The sequence below is a fragment of the Lissotriton helveticus genome, chromosome 2_1 (genome assembly GCF_964261635.1).
Source record: "Lissotriton helveticus chromosome 2_1, aLisHel1.1, whole genome shotgun sequence".
Classification (NCBI taxonomy): Eukaryota; Metazoa; Chordata; class Amphibia; order Caudata; family Salamandridae; genus Lissotriton; species Lissotriton helveticus.
The window spans coordinates 652,375,182-652,390,271 of record NC_136059.1 but is presented as its reverse complement, the minus strand read 5'-3'; positions in this window follow the sequence as shown (position 1 = coordinate 652,390,271).

Below are 15,090 nucleotides of genomic sequence, written 5' to 3'. Positions count from 1 at the left end.
TATAAGTTAAAATATCATCAGCATAGAGCTCGATTTTCTAACTCCAATCATAAAATAAAAAAGGCAGTATACCCTCACAGCTCCTTATGTTCCTCGCCAGTGGCTCAATATAAAGTTCAAATAAAAGTGGGGACAGGGGGCACCCTTGCCTTGTACCCCTCATAATTTGCACCTGCTATGTCAGTACCCCATTAACCAGTACTCTAGCTCCCGGAGCATTATATATACCTTTTAACATTCTGCAGAAGTTTTCCCCCATATTAAGGTGTTTGAGCAGGGTCTGCAGATATACTCAGTTAACGCGATTGAATGCTTTGGCAGCATCTAGTGCTATTACTGCCAACGGAAGAACATAAGCCGTAGCCATGTCTATGGAACCAAAAAGAGAAAACGTCAACTCTTTCAGAGCACTTCCTCTAATAAATCCCTTCTGGTCTTCATGACCAAATTCAACATAATCCCATTTATTCTCCCAGCTATAACCTTTGTGAACAGCTTGTAATCAGAATTTAAAAGAGAAATAGACCTGTATGAGTCAGAATTGTTTAATGACTTTCTAGGCTTAGAGATCAGAGCTATATTTGCCTCTTTCCAGGAATCCGGCATAGCAGGACCTGAAAGGAAGATGGCATTGAGAGCTGCCTCATAACAGGTATTATAGCACTGGCCAGGGATCAATAAACCTCTAGTGAAAGGCCGTCCGGCCCTGGAGCTTTTCCCTTATTGCCACCTGTAATAACCTCCTCCAACTCTTCAACAGAGATCTCCCTGTTCAACACCTCCATCAGCTCCTCTGATAATGGCTCAATTTGGTCTAAACAAATCATTACATCCTCCTCCGTAACCATCAGGTCTTCCTTGTATACCCACCCAAAATGTCTATAGAATGCTGAAGCAATTACATTACTATTACTAAGAAGCACAACTGAATCTTCGTATATGATTTCTTTAACCAAGCTTCTGACCTGATCGCTCTTTGCCTTTAAGCTAGAAACTTGCTACAACACTCGCCACATTCAAAATGTGCTAGCTGGCTGCACTCCCATTTCTCCTTGACTCTATCTCTTGGAACTCCTGATAGATTCACTTTTAAATTCAATATCTCATCCATCTCCTTTTCATGGCTTCCTACGGTAATCAAAACTGCTTCCAGCCTGCGAATCTGTTCTTCTAACTCCAACACCTTTTGATGATAAACTCGCCTTTTTGCTGCTGCCAAAGCACCTAGTCTGCCCCTTAAGTAGGCCTTATAGGCATCTCATACTATCCCAATCTTAGCTGAGCCTTGGTTCCTTTAAAAAAATTCCTGGGTTTCCGCTTTCAAAATTTCCATCATCTCATCTTCAGACAGGATCTTACGATCCAGCCTCCATATTGAACTGGTAATCCCCTCCCCTATCCTCATCTGAAGAAGGATAGCTGAATGATCTGATAGGTGAACCCCAATATGGTCAACCTCCAAAATATAATCTTTCACTGTTCGGTCCACCAAAAAATAATCTATCCTTGACCTATTTTTGTATTTTTTATTGTAATATGAAAAACCTATACCGGAGCCTACCTTGGACCTCCATATATCGCAAAGACTCCACTGCCCTATCAGGCCTCTCACCCTATCTGACATCTTGGGATTTACCGCAGCTCTACTATTCACTGATCTGTCTCATTTATGGTGGAAAACTGTACTAAAGTCCCCTGTCATAATAATATGACGGAGACACTCAAAAACTCATTTGCTATTTCATCCAACGGGCCTGTGTCATCCTGATTTGGACCCACCAGATTGAAAATCTGCCCAAAGATCCTTAACTTAACTATTAGCCACCTTCCAGTAAGACTCAAAGCACTGCCTTCTATCAAAATATTCAGGCCCTGCTTAACTTGTACTGCAACACCTTTGGTAACTGCTGTCTGCCCTGTGTAAATTGCATGTGCAAGCCATCTCTGCGCCTTAAAGAGTGCCCTACTCTCGTCCTCTGTCAAGTATTTCTCCTGTAAAATAATGATTTGGGCAGAAGAGTCCTTCAGATACTGCGTTATTTTATCTCTATTACTCTTCACCCAAGGATCATTTACATTCCGCGACAGAATTTTTTATTTCATTCCATTCCCTGTCATCTCTTTAAAACCCTCTCCGCCTGCAAACTATTGATGAAAACCACACAAATGAGATTTTATTTATTTTTCCCCCCTAAACTCCCCTCCCTCTGCAACCCACACCCCATCCCCCTCCCTTGGAAAACCCTAACCAAATTCCCATGGCAAAGCCCTGTGAGTTATCCTTCAATGTGCTGTGCACCTACCCACCAATACACCCTCATATAAATTTGAGAACATAAACAAAGCAGGAAATCATTATCTATAAAATATACCACATAACTGAGAGACCCATTTTATTGCTAACAAAGATTTGAAGTCTTAATGATTCCCAGCCTCGAGCTGTTCAATAAAGCTATCAACCTCCTCAACAAACCGGAAGGGGTGCATCTTGTTATTCAACATCCCTTTGAGTAGAGCCGGGAACTTAAGCTGGACCGAAGCACCTAGCTTCCTTGACGGCTCAATTATTTTTCCCAGCTCCCACTGCCTATTAGCTGTTACTACTGACAGATCTGATCTTACTTCAATTCTTACTCCATCCATCTCCAACACTTTCTTCTTCAAAGCTTTAGCTAAGATCTTCTCCTTCAAGTAATAAGTGAGAAAATTAACGAGAATTCTCCTAGGCTTAGGTCTATTTGCATTTAACCTAAAAGGGTCTCTATGTATCCTCTGGATATCTCTGGAAATTTCCTCCTCAGTCTCTCCCAGCTGAAGCTCACTTTTCAGCAACATAACCACAAAGCCTTTGATATCTTCTCCCTCTTTACCCTCGGGAACTTTCAAAACCTTCAAATTATTCCTCCTTTGAAAGTTTTCTAATCTTTCAACTCTTCCTCATGCTCTCTCTCCCTAGCTCTGAGCCCCTCAATCTCTTTCCTGTTGGTCTGTATTTTCTCCTTTAGGTCCCTAACTTCACCTTCTAGCACCAGTGTTCTTCCACTCAGGTCATCCATTTTTTTCTCTAACGCCTCGCATGCAGACCTTATGCCTACTGATTCAGCTCTGAGGTCTCAAATCTTCCTCGCATCTAAAGAGTAAGGGCTTTAAGCAATATACCTATAGAGGTATCTCGACTATCTAAGGCTGCTTCCTCTTCACCTACAGCATCTTGCCCCAATCCATAATCCTTCCTGGGCGGTAACTCATTTTGTACCTCATCCGACACTTGCGATTTCCCTCCTACCACCAAAATAGACTCCGCTGGAAGATTTAAACTGCCCTCTGTATCATCCAAACTAACCTCATCCCATGTGGCTCCCACTACTTCCCCCATCTCTGCAGACAGTACTTGAAATTGGTTTGGGCTCAATTGTGCAGACCAATCTTCCAGATTTGTTACCCCCTCAGGGCTGCTCCCACCCCCTGAGTTATCACTAAACTCCTGTATTTGTTTAGGGTCCTTAACACTAACGTTTTCGGGAGCACCTTAAAATAAGTCCTAAAGGACGGTGTCACTCTAATCTTGCGCTTCAAAGAACCCACCCTTGCCAGCTTAGTGTGCACTTTGGTCCCTTATTGCACCGTCTGCCCCTAGGCTTCACCACCTTCACCTCTTCCTCCTCCCTCTTCTCCCGCTGCTTTTCCCCCGACTTATGCGAAAGATCCACCAACTCCGGGGAAACTGCTGCACCACCTCGCCACACTTCTCAGCGAATACCTTGACGCCACCTCACCAACACTGCATCTACCCTCCACCCTCTCTACTGCTTTTTTACCCTTGTCAATACTCTGGCTCTCCTCATTGATCCCCTGCTTCTGCTCCCGGGCCTTTTGAAAAAAGGGGCAAACTGTACCTCAGTGTTTTTAGCACCCGATAAGTTCTCCACTGCACTCCTGCAAGCCTGCTCCTCGCTGGCCCCACACAGCCCACTGGCTCCTCGACCGCTACCTCAATAAAGAACCCTAGCAGCAGCACGACGCCCTCTCCTCAACTCCAGTGCCGCTCTCTTCCACTTCTGCTCTGCTGTGTTCCCAAGCTTCGCCTCTAGCCTTGCTGCCTCGCCGCCTCTCTGATCTAAAACTCGGCTCCAGGAGCTCCTACCTCAGTGGACGCTTCAATAGCTCTCCAGAGTACTCCACACCCTTGTGAGTCTCCCGCAAAACTCTAAATTAACCCTGCTCAGTTAATCCACATAAACTGTCAGCTTCCATCACCGCTCGCCTGCCGTATCGCGTCAACTACACCGCAATCCTCCGGGACACCAGCGACCCGCCGCTAGCCAGGCGCCATGTTTTCCCCTGCTGCTTCCTGTCTCTGGTATGATCGCCTGGAGTGGGTAACTGCTGGCTTCCTGCATTCCCCTGCATTGAGCCCTTAGGATTTAGAGAGCAGGTCAGTCCTTCTCACTGTCATGCAAAATACAGCAGGCAGCAGGTCAAAACAGCAAAGCAGTTAGCAAAGTGGCAGTCTCTTCTACAGCAAAACAGCTCTTCTTCCCGGAATCATGTCCTTAGTTCCAGTAGTGTTCTGAGCACCTGATGTCAGAGGTCAAGTACTTTTGCCCATTTTAGACTTTGAAGTAAGGAGACTTCAAAGAAAGGCCTTTGTAGTGCACAAGACTCTGCTCTTCTCTTTTCTGGCTCCAGACTCACTACAGGGGGGTATGCAACCCTTTGTGTGGGGACAGGACACAGCCCTTTCATGTAGAATGGTCAGTTCCTCCCCCTCATCCTGCTCAGGCAGCTCCATCAACATGCAGATGACCACTCACCTACACCTACCCTTCCTTTGTGTGTGGCTCTCAGAGAGCCACACACAAAGCATTGTATGTATGGTGTGTGGCTCTCAGAGAGCCACACACAAAGGAAGGGTAGGTGTAGGTGAGTGGTCATGTGCATGTTGATGGAGCTGCCTGAGCAGGATGAGGGGGAGGAACTGACCATTCTACATAAAAGGGCTGTGTCCTGTCCCCACACAAAAGGTTGCATACCCCCCTGTAGTGAGTCTGGAGCCAGGAAAGAGAAGGGCAGAGTCTTGTGCACTACAAAGGCCTTTCTTTGAAGTCTCCTTACTTCAAAGGCTAAAATGGGCAAAAGCACTGGACCTCTGACATCAGGTGCTCAGAACACTACTGGAACTAAGGACATGATTCCGGGAAGAAGGGCTGTTTTGCTGTAGAAGAGACTGCCACTTTGCTGACTGCTTTGCTGTTTTGACCTGCGGCCTGCTGTATTTTGCATGACAGTGAGAAGGACTGACCTGCTCTCTAAATCCTAAGGACTCAAGTTTCTCCAATGGCTTGTCTCCGGTTGCTGAAAACCCAGGGACAAAATGGACACCAATGTATGGCCTACAGTGCCTCCGGAATCACCACTTTAGGGACCAACGTATTGCCGCCAGCGCATTGGGAAGATCAACCCATCGTCTCCAGGGTGGATTAACCCGGTGTGTTGTGTGGCATTTTAGGATCCAAGCGTAATTTACAGATTCCTGCCCTTATATAAGTACAATTCACATTGCCCTTATATAGGCATAGAAATCATAACCATATTTAGACATAGCCCATGCAGTCCAAATACAGGCATGGCTCCTTCCACTCGTTCCAAAAAGCCATAACGATTTCTTGGAAAACTAGGTTTCTGCAGTCAGGGACATTCCCTTGCTTGAATATTGATTTATCTAAGAATTCATGGAGTTTTCAAAGAAATACCATTCCCTTGGAGTTCTTTGATGACGTTATTATGTCTGACTTCACGACAAACTAGGCACCTTCAAGGTATAAATAATAAATATGCCTACACTTGCCCTAGCAAACACACGGTGGTTTGGAGTAGCTCGACTATCTACTTGCCCGACGCAGCTCGCTACAGCAAGTGCTGAAGGAAGCCGACCCTCCAGCTGACGCACTGATCAAGAGGCTGCATTTCTCCAGGAGAGAATCCAGCTCCAGTGTTTCCAAGCTCCCCTCGCGGGGTGTTGGGAAATCGAGTCCAGAGACAGAGATACCAGACCTCCTTCATTCTAAAACCAAGGTACGGAGCTGATCAGACCCTAAGAGAAATCTTGGATAGATACTTGGCAAAGTAAACTAAACCTATGCTACACCTCACTTACTTCTTCCCTCGTACTAGACTTAGGTTAGGTACATTGGGGCAGGCGTATTTTAGACGCACCAGTTGAGTACTTTTAGCCTTTGGTATTTATGTATGTATTTATCTATGGTTTAGAAACCATACAATGCTTTTACAGTATTATTTTATAATACTCTTCTGTATGCATTATACTTTGCAACCAGTATTACAATTGTAGCAGTTCACTTTATGTGCATGAAAAAGAAGACCCTTTTTGTTGAAAACCCCCGTCTCTCTATTGCTTTAGACCTCTTATGAAATGAAGCATGCAGGATTGACTGAGTAAAATATCTATCTATTGTTTCCACGACTCTGAAGATACGTTTATTCTTGGGGAAACAAAGTTGTCATGTTTATGCGGTTGTCAGAAACTAATCCCTTCTTGTTTATTCGAGAAGGTTTCTAGTGACCTCTGAGCTAGCTGGCACTCACAATTAAGTCTAATATATTCGATAGAGATCTAGTCGACCTAAGTTCTACGTCAAATCTATGGGATATATTATTCCAATGCGCATAGCCTATTGGGAATATAGGAACTACGCTACAGGTGCATCGCACTCGCATTCCGAAATCATCATTTCATCCAAGGAACTAACGCCTTGCCATTACTACATTTATGGCCATATGTATCATTCAAAATTGTGATTGCAAACGCCGTGATTCTGTGAATTTAGGCATTTGCGATCGCAATTTAGCTAAGTGGGATGTATTAAGGTAAAACTGCCTCACAAAATAAATTGTGATTCCTTATTTTGCGATTGCATTTAAAGAATTGCACATTTTGCGATCCCTTAAATGCATTGTAAGAGGCATAGAAAAAGTGCAATTTGGGCTTAAGGAATCCCAAATTACCACCAACTTCAAGTTGGTGGTAATTTGCGATTTCTCTGAAAAATGCCCTTTTTTGCATCATGTGACACACATACATGCCCTCAGGGCATGTATGTGCGCAACATGTGCACACATGCACATTTATGGGATGTCCTTTTGACACCCTGGCACACTTGAAATTGCATTCTCAATTTGCGATTCCCTAATTGAGAATCGCAAATTGAGAATGTCTTCCCATTCATCCCTATGGGCCCTCTAGGCATATAGGAATGAATGAGGGGGGGGGGGGTATTCCTTAATTGTGAATCGCAATTCGCAATTAAGGAACATGTAGGATTCGCAAAATTATTTGCAAATCCTACATACATAGCATTTTGCGATTCTCAAATAGCGATTCCCAAACAATTGCTATTTGAGAATCGCAAAACCAAACTTTCATAAATATGGCCCTCAGTTCTGCAACAAGGATTAATGTGCTTTGATTAAAGGGCCCTGCGTGAGTCCTGTAACCAGCCTGTGCTCTGTAGTGGGCGTCCAGAACTCCTTACTTTGTCCCGCCCCAGAGCGACCTACAGTTCCCCCAACGCACTATTTGCTTCATAACGCTATTTTTCACTTATTCTTTAAAAATTCATATCTTCACTTGTACTTCTTGGATTTTTGTTGATTTTGTCTTGTTTTGTTCAGAAAATAATAATCTATGTTTCTAACTGGTGTGGGGTATTTTGTGTTGTTTTCAATGTGTTACCGTGTGTGTGTACACAAATACTTTACACGTTGCCTCTTTAGATTAGCCTATCTGCTCTGTGCCATGCTTCCATAAAGGGAGCATAGGTGATCTTTTAGTGTGTACCTCACTTACCCTGACTAGGATTTTGGTTCCTGTTTGGACAGGGTGCATACCTCTACTATCAGAAATTCTATTTCCAGCAGGCATTCTCAGCATATTCATGGATTTGATTTCACAGAAAAACTATTATTTATATGGAACAAATTGCATGATGTAGTAACAGAGGGACTGTAAATTGTTGGTGCAAACTATGCACCAAATACATTTGCGACCTATTTGCAATTTTGAGATGCGAGCTACGTACTCTTAGGTAGCACTGCAAAGTCACCACTGCAGAGCATATAGGAATGATCTTCTTACTGAAAAATCATTAGGCCGGCCACTATTTGTGACCACCTATGATTTGCTACAAAAACAGAGATGGTTCCCTGCAAGGAACAACAGACTTCCATCCCAATGTTTGTATTCCCAAATGAGAAACATATTTTTTTTAAGCAGTCTTAGTTCCTTAAAGGAAGCAGTTTGGGAAGACATTGGTTGAGATTACTAGAAATGCTTCAGAAAGGGAGAGTTGTCCAGCTGGGACAACTTCCCTTTTGAGAGTCTGTTACTACCTCCTTTGAGAAATCTGTAACATTGCAATAGTTTGACCACAATTCCAATTCCAAATTAAGGATGCATATTATTGTGATTCATGATTAGAAGGAGAAACCCCTTTTACACTCCTCGCTAATTGCATTTAAGAATGAGTCATAAAACCCGTTTTGAGATTCAGAAAGGCTTTTCCGGATTGCAAAAGGGGATCTGTAAATTCTAAAATGTCAGTTTGTGATCACAAACCCTCTGGCTTTGATAAGGGTGACTGCGAAATGCTTTAGTACATCGTCTCTATATTCAAACCAAACTACAATAGCTAGTAGAAAATGTCCGTATGAGAATCTCCTGCAGTATGATACAGCTTTATTTTATACTGCATTACATTGATTTTAATCCTGAAATGCACATGAATTTATTGAATATAGAATATCAGTGTTATTTTAGCATCCAATATAACAAACAGCACCATGGACAACCTCAGACTATCCACATCATTCACTGCTCACAACTTTATTCCATTTAACTTTATTTTTTTTAATCAAAAATATTCCTTGAATATATATACAGCCCCTAGTTATAAGGACCCCAATCCGGACCATATGAGAGAGTGGGCGGAATCTAATCTTGACTTGTCCAGGAAACTAACACTCTTACTAATCAAATATGCAGACATTGACAAAGCGAAGTTATTAAAGGAAATTGATGACATCAATGAGGAATTGGATAAAATGGAATCTAAGGATGAACAAGCTAAATTACGCAAAGAAATGATGGCAAGAATTAAAAAAGATGAGGACAAGATCAAAGAAAGAAAGGCTTTTACATTTTTACGGGACAAACAGGATTACGAACGGGGACAGGTATTTACCTTTGCGACGCGTTATGACGCCATCAGGACATCGAAGTTCAAAAGTGTTGTGGGGCATACCAAGACATTAAGAGGACACTGAGGTCAAATTGATACATCACAATCTGAGGCAAGCTCATAGGGAGACAGTGAATCTGAATCCGAGATGCGCAAAACGAGTGAACAAAGAGAAACACGTAAAGCATCACCGGGGCAAACCTTATGCCCGAGGCCACAACAAAGGAACAATACAGAAGGTATGCCAACTACAAGCGCCAGCAGAGGCGCAGGGCAAACAAGAGGTGTTCAAAAACCAAACAGGAGAGTATGGTAACACAACTAAATCAGAATAGGACATCAAACAATACAATTATCAATTTGACCAATGTGACTTTATCAAAACAAGAGACCAATATGTTAAATTTGGGACTATTATATGCCCCGGGAGGGAACTTTGATTATGCAACAACAAGATTAGGTATCTACAAAGGTGTCAGAAAATTAAAATTAAAGAAATATCATACACAAATGAGGACAAATAAAGAACAAAATAATGCTTGCAGAGATTCAAATTCTGTTGAGATGACCAACAATATAGCTGTATTGCAAACAGCTCAAACGCTGCTCCAAACTATGGAAGAGCGTAGTAATGAAAATTCCAGCGGAACTGCAAGTGATATAAGGCCAATGCCAGCAATTTGCGATACCAAAAGGGATAAACAACAGACCCCATTCAAACCTAAGTCCTCATTTAACCCTATCTTGATTAGGGATTCCATCGACTTATTCCCTGAATCCATAACAACGCAAATTTAAAAAACTTAACAGAGTGGTGGCAATGAAGGAAAAGAACATAAAAAATAAAGATCAACAATACAATAATTTGATTAAAAAACTGAAAGAAAATAATGAGATTGTAGTTCGTAACAGTGATAAAGGGGGCAACATTGTGCTCTGGCCACAAAAACTTGATGACAAAGAAGAATATAGCCAGCTCAATGACAGGTTGTGCTACAATCGGAGCAGCCAGTCCAACCTCAGTGCTTCATACAATGAATACCATGGAAAATGACATATATATGGAAACATGCTAAACTTATCACTGGAGATGAATACAAATACTTGAAAAAAGAAAAGCCCACCACTCCCTCATTGTATTTCATTCCAAAAGTTAACAAAGATCTGAACAATCCCCCTAGGCAGACCAATCATCTCTGCCAGGGATGGCTTTTTGGAACATACCACCAGATACATTGACTATTTCCGACAATATTATGTCAAGATGCTACCAACATATGTACGAGATACTAGTGACTTCTTAAGACAAATCTCTGAATTTGAATGGCAAGAAGACTACTTACTCATAGCATTGGATGTGAGATAGTTGTACACAAGCTTTGAACATACAGACAGAATTTAGTCAATCAAATATTACTTATCACGCAGACCGGAGCAATTTAAGCAACACAGTAATATGCTCATTGAGATGATTAAGTTCTGCTTGTACAATAACATTTTTATGTTCAATAGCTAGTTGTATCAACAGACCAGAGGAGTAGCCATGGGGGCCAGCTTCTCACCCAGTTATGCTTGTTTGCATGTGGGCATGTGGGAGGAGCTGGTCCTCAGGGGTGAACACAATAAGTACATATTTGTAAAGATGTGGCGACATTACATTGATGATCTCTTTGAAGTGTGGTGAGGGACTAAGTTAGAAGCTATTAACTTTGTGCATGCCCTAAATACTAATGACATCAATTTAAAGTTTACAGCTACCATCAGCTCAAGTATGATTGAATTCCTTGATACCCAAGTGTACATTAAAGATCATAAGATGGAAACTAGGCTCTTTAGGAAGAAAACAGACGGAAACTCAACGCACCATGCAAGTAGTATGCACCCCAAACACCTGATAAATAGCATACCATATGGTGAAATGCTACGTTTGAGGAGAATCTTTAGTACTGAGAATGAGGTAGCAGAAGCACAAAACAATAGTAAGAATAGATTACTAGAGAGAGGGTATCAGGAAAAATCGATCAACAGGGCCATAATGAAATCTATGGAGTATAGCAGAACAGATACCTTAAAAGAAAAGCAGAATGAGAATAAGGAACAGGAAGGTAATAGTTTTCGTATGATTTTAAAATACAGCAACCCACACAAAACAATACAGAAAATCATACAGAAAAATTGGGCCATGGTACTCTGTGACCCAATAATAGGTCCCCTGCTTCCACAAAAAGTATCCATTACATACAGCTGAGACCCTCAACACGTGATAAGATAGTAAAAACAAGCCCGGAGGTTATTGAGAGCGTTGGTTACAAATGAGAAAAGGCTTGTATAGATGCAAAACGTGTAAGGCATGTACACATGGTATCAACAAGAACACTTATATAACACCGTTCAGTGACAGAGAATACAAAATCACCAAACTTATGACCTGCAGAACAGACTTTGCCGTATATGTACTGCTATGCCCTTGTGGTTTGCAATAAATTGGCAGCACGGTTCTGCAGGTACATAAACGTATTTTCCAACATTTACGCGCCATAACTAATCAGGATAACACCTATCCAGTGGCGCGCCACATTAAAGAAAAACATAATTTCAACAATGCAGATCTTAAATACTATGTAATAGATACTGTCCCTCTAAGTAGACGTGGAGGGGATAGAGTCACTAATCTTAGGAAGTTGAAAACTAGATACATCCTGCAACTTGATTTTAAAGTCCCATCGGGGCTTAACGCAACGGAGGATCTGCGTACATTTTTGGGTTAGGATACTAAGATAGTCACAGGGATTATGTTTCTAGTGATATTGTTGAATACAGTTTACATAAAATAACCAGATGGCAAAGGAATGCAATATGGAATTAACGGTTTTTAGACATTTGTATATTTAGGATTTTAGTCAATTGAATATTTAGGATTTTACTCATATTTTGATGGCAATTATTATGTATGTATTTATGTATTTATATGTTTATGGCCAGGTACATGCACATATTTATGCACATATTTATTTGAAGGTTTATATGTTTATACCCAAATGCCTGTATATATGTATGGACAATTACTTGTTCAAACCACATTTGACCATTATTGCCAATTTGCACAAATAAGATCCAATAACATCTATATATACATCCTGAAATGAATGTCTCAGCGGATATAAATGAGTCTGTAAAACAATAATTAGAAGAACTAAGTCAGTAACAAGAATAATGATTATTTGAAAATTATATTAGTTTATATTTGAAGCACATTGCACTTTACACTTAGGCACTGTTTTTGATTTTATTTAACGAAAAACCAATCAGGATACGGGAGGAGAAAATAATATTTATAGAAACATACTGTAAAATGGGATTTAACCTGGTATTCGCGAATGTTTTGGTATTTTACCAGTATTGAAATGAAAGTCTTGAGTTTGCTGCTATTTAAAATGAATTTCAAAATGGCTAAGACAATTTAGGAAATTAACAGAAATATGTGAAAGTTCTTACATGCAATTGAGGAATTCAAACGGAGATGTTTTCTATGCTCATAATCACGTGGTATCCTGAATGTAGGCACAGATCACTTTAAATTTTGCACTTCCCCAAGTACGAAATGAAATGAAATGAATTGTATTTATATAGCGCACTTCTACCCTCAGGCCCCGTAGCGCTGTATTCATACCGCAGAGGAACCCTTCCTGGCTTTCCATGTGAAGTGTCCACTCCTGGGCACCCACAAGGTGAAGCCAGGCATCCCCTGCGCTGCTGGGGCCGACGTGGAGATTAAGCAAGCTATTGCCCAGAGTCGCAGCGTGGGACCCATGATTAGAATAGGCACTGAGGCGAGAATATCAGGTCCAAGGAGTTTTGAGCTCGAGACCCACCGAGGCAGGAATCGAACCCTGGTCCCGGGCCAGAGCTCCGCATCAAGGTCTGCCGTTTCTAACCATTGAGCCACACTTCTCCACGACCCGTTTCGGGAGCCCCCTCCCTTGCTCACGATCGTGAGCAAGGGAGAGGGCTCCTGAAACGCTGTAGGTCTGTGTTCGCTTTGCTTTGCCAAATCACTTATCTGAAGGTGAAATCAAATAAAAAGAGAAAAAAAACGTTGGAGCACGAGAGTTCGTCCTAATTATTCACCCTGCGAGAGGTGAATCTTGTTTGTATATATATATATATATTCACTAAAAAAATAGGTTCCAGGGACGTTATGAGTAAGTTGACTCATATGAAGCCAGAGAAATTCGCCTGTTATAGTTAGTTGCGCGAACTATAATTTGCGTGCCCGCAAAGCACTGGTGATGACGTCACAAATTACTTCACTCATGACATGGTCAGTGACATCACTGATGACATCACTGATGATGTCATCCAGTGAATGTGTGTTCCTGGAAAGTTTAAATATTTTCATAGATATCCATGCCACGGTGTATTGAAGAATAAGTGGATTTACAACTGCCTGAATGGATTATTTAGTAGGTGCGTGACTGACTGTATAAGTGAATGATTGAATGTGTCTTACTGAATGCATGGGTTAGTGACTAAACTGTGTAAAAGTCTGTATTGGTCCTGTAGTTGGTGTGTAAGCGGCTGCATGGGTTGGTGAGTAGATACATGAGTGTCTACATGGGTTATTGATTTGTTATCTGTATGGGTGCCTGAGTGTCTGTGTGGGTGGGTGGCAGGGTGTGTGACTGTGCATAGATGTCTGAGTGGGTGATTCACTGGTTGTATGGATTCAAAAGTCCATCTAGGAAGGGCTGTATGGGGGAGTTAGTGTGTGTATGGGTGTCTTGGTGAATGAATGAATGTCTCAGTGGTATATGTGTAAGTAACTACATATGTTTTAAGGCAGTATATGTGAGTGTTAGAATATATAAATGACTATACGTGAGAGTAAGTTATTTGAAGAGTGTGTGTATAAATGAGTGTCTGCTTGTATCAGTGATTGTATACGACAGTAAGAATGTGTTAGTATGTGCATAAATACAGGATGTGATGTGTGTATAAATAACGGAGTTGGTGTGCATAACTGTATACATGAGTAAATTGGTACGTGATTGATTCTTTGCATGACTGACTAGCTGTGTGAGTAACTCTATGGATGAGCAGCGGAGTGTTATTGTATGTATAGGTGTATGATTGCATATTATAGTACTGTATTGATGAGTAACTGCATGTATAAGTGACTGGATGTGTGTGCAGACCTAGGAAATAGTGGCTGGTATGTAGTATCTGGCATTGTTGTGTGTATGGTTTCAAAAATAGTAGTCTGTATTTTAGAGTGTGTGTATCTAACTTTATATTAGGGCATCAGTATATACATCAGATTTTCATGTGGATGATGTCATCAGTGATGTCATTTGAGATGTTATCAGTGATGTTACTGACCATGTGATGTCATCACCAGTGCATTCTCTTGTTTTATATGAGTCAAATGTTCAACTAACTATAACGTCCCTGAACCCTATGTTTTTTTTATAGTGAATTTCTAAGGTTTTTTAAATGCTAATCCATAACTATAACCTCTGTAAAACCTATGTTTTTTTCAGTGAATTTCAAAGGTTTTTTTAATGTTAATTTCATATTTTAATGTTTATAAAACCAATATTTTTTCTATTACATTTTTTAATATTTTGGAACTTTATTATACTTCTTTTTTTATATTAAAAATTATGTAATGTTTTATATCTTCCCCCAAAAATATGTATCTTTTTTTTGTTGTTGAGAAAACTGCACTCCCATACTGGTAGCGTACCAAGCTCCATCACCATGTGAATCCGATCCACCATACTGCAAAACTCGTAAATGATGCGGATTTCGTATCCGACGGGTTCGTGACAAT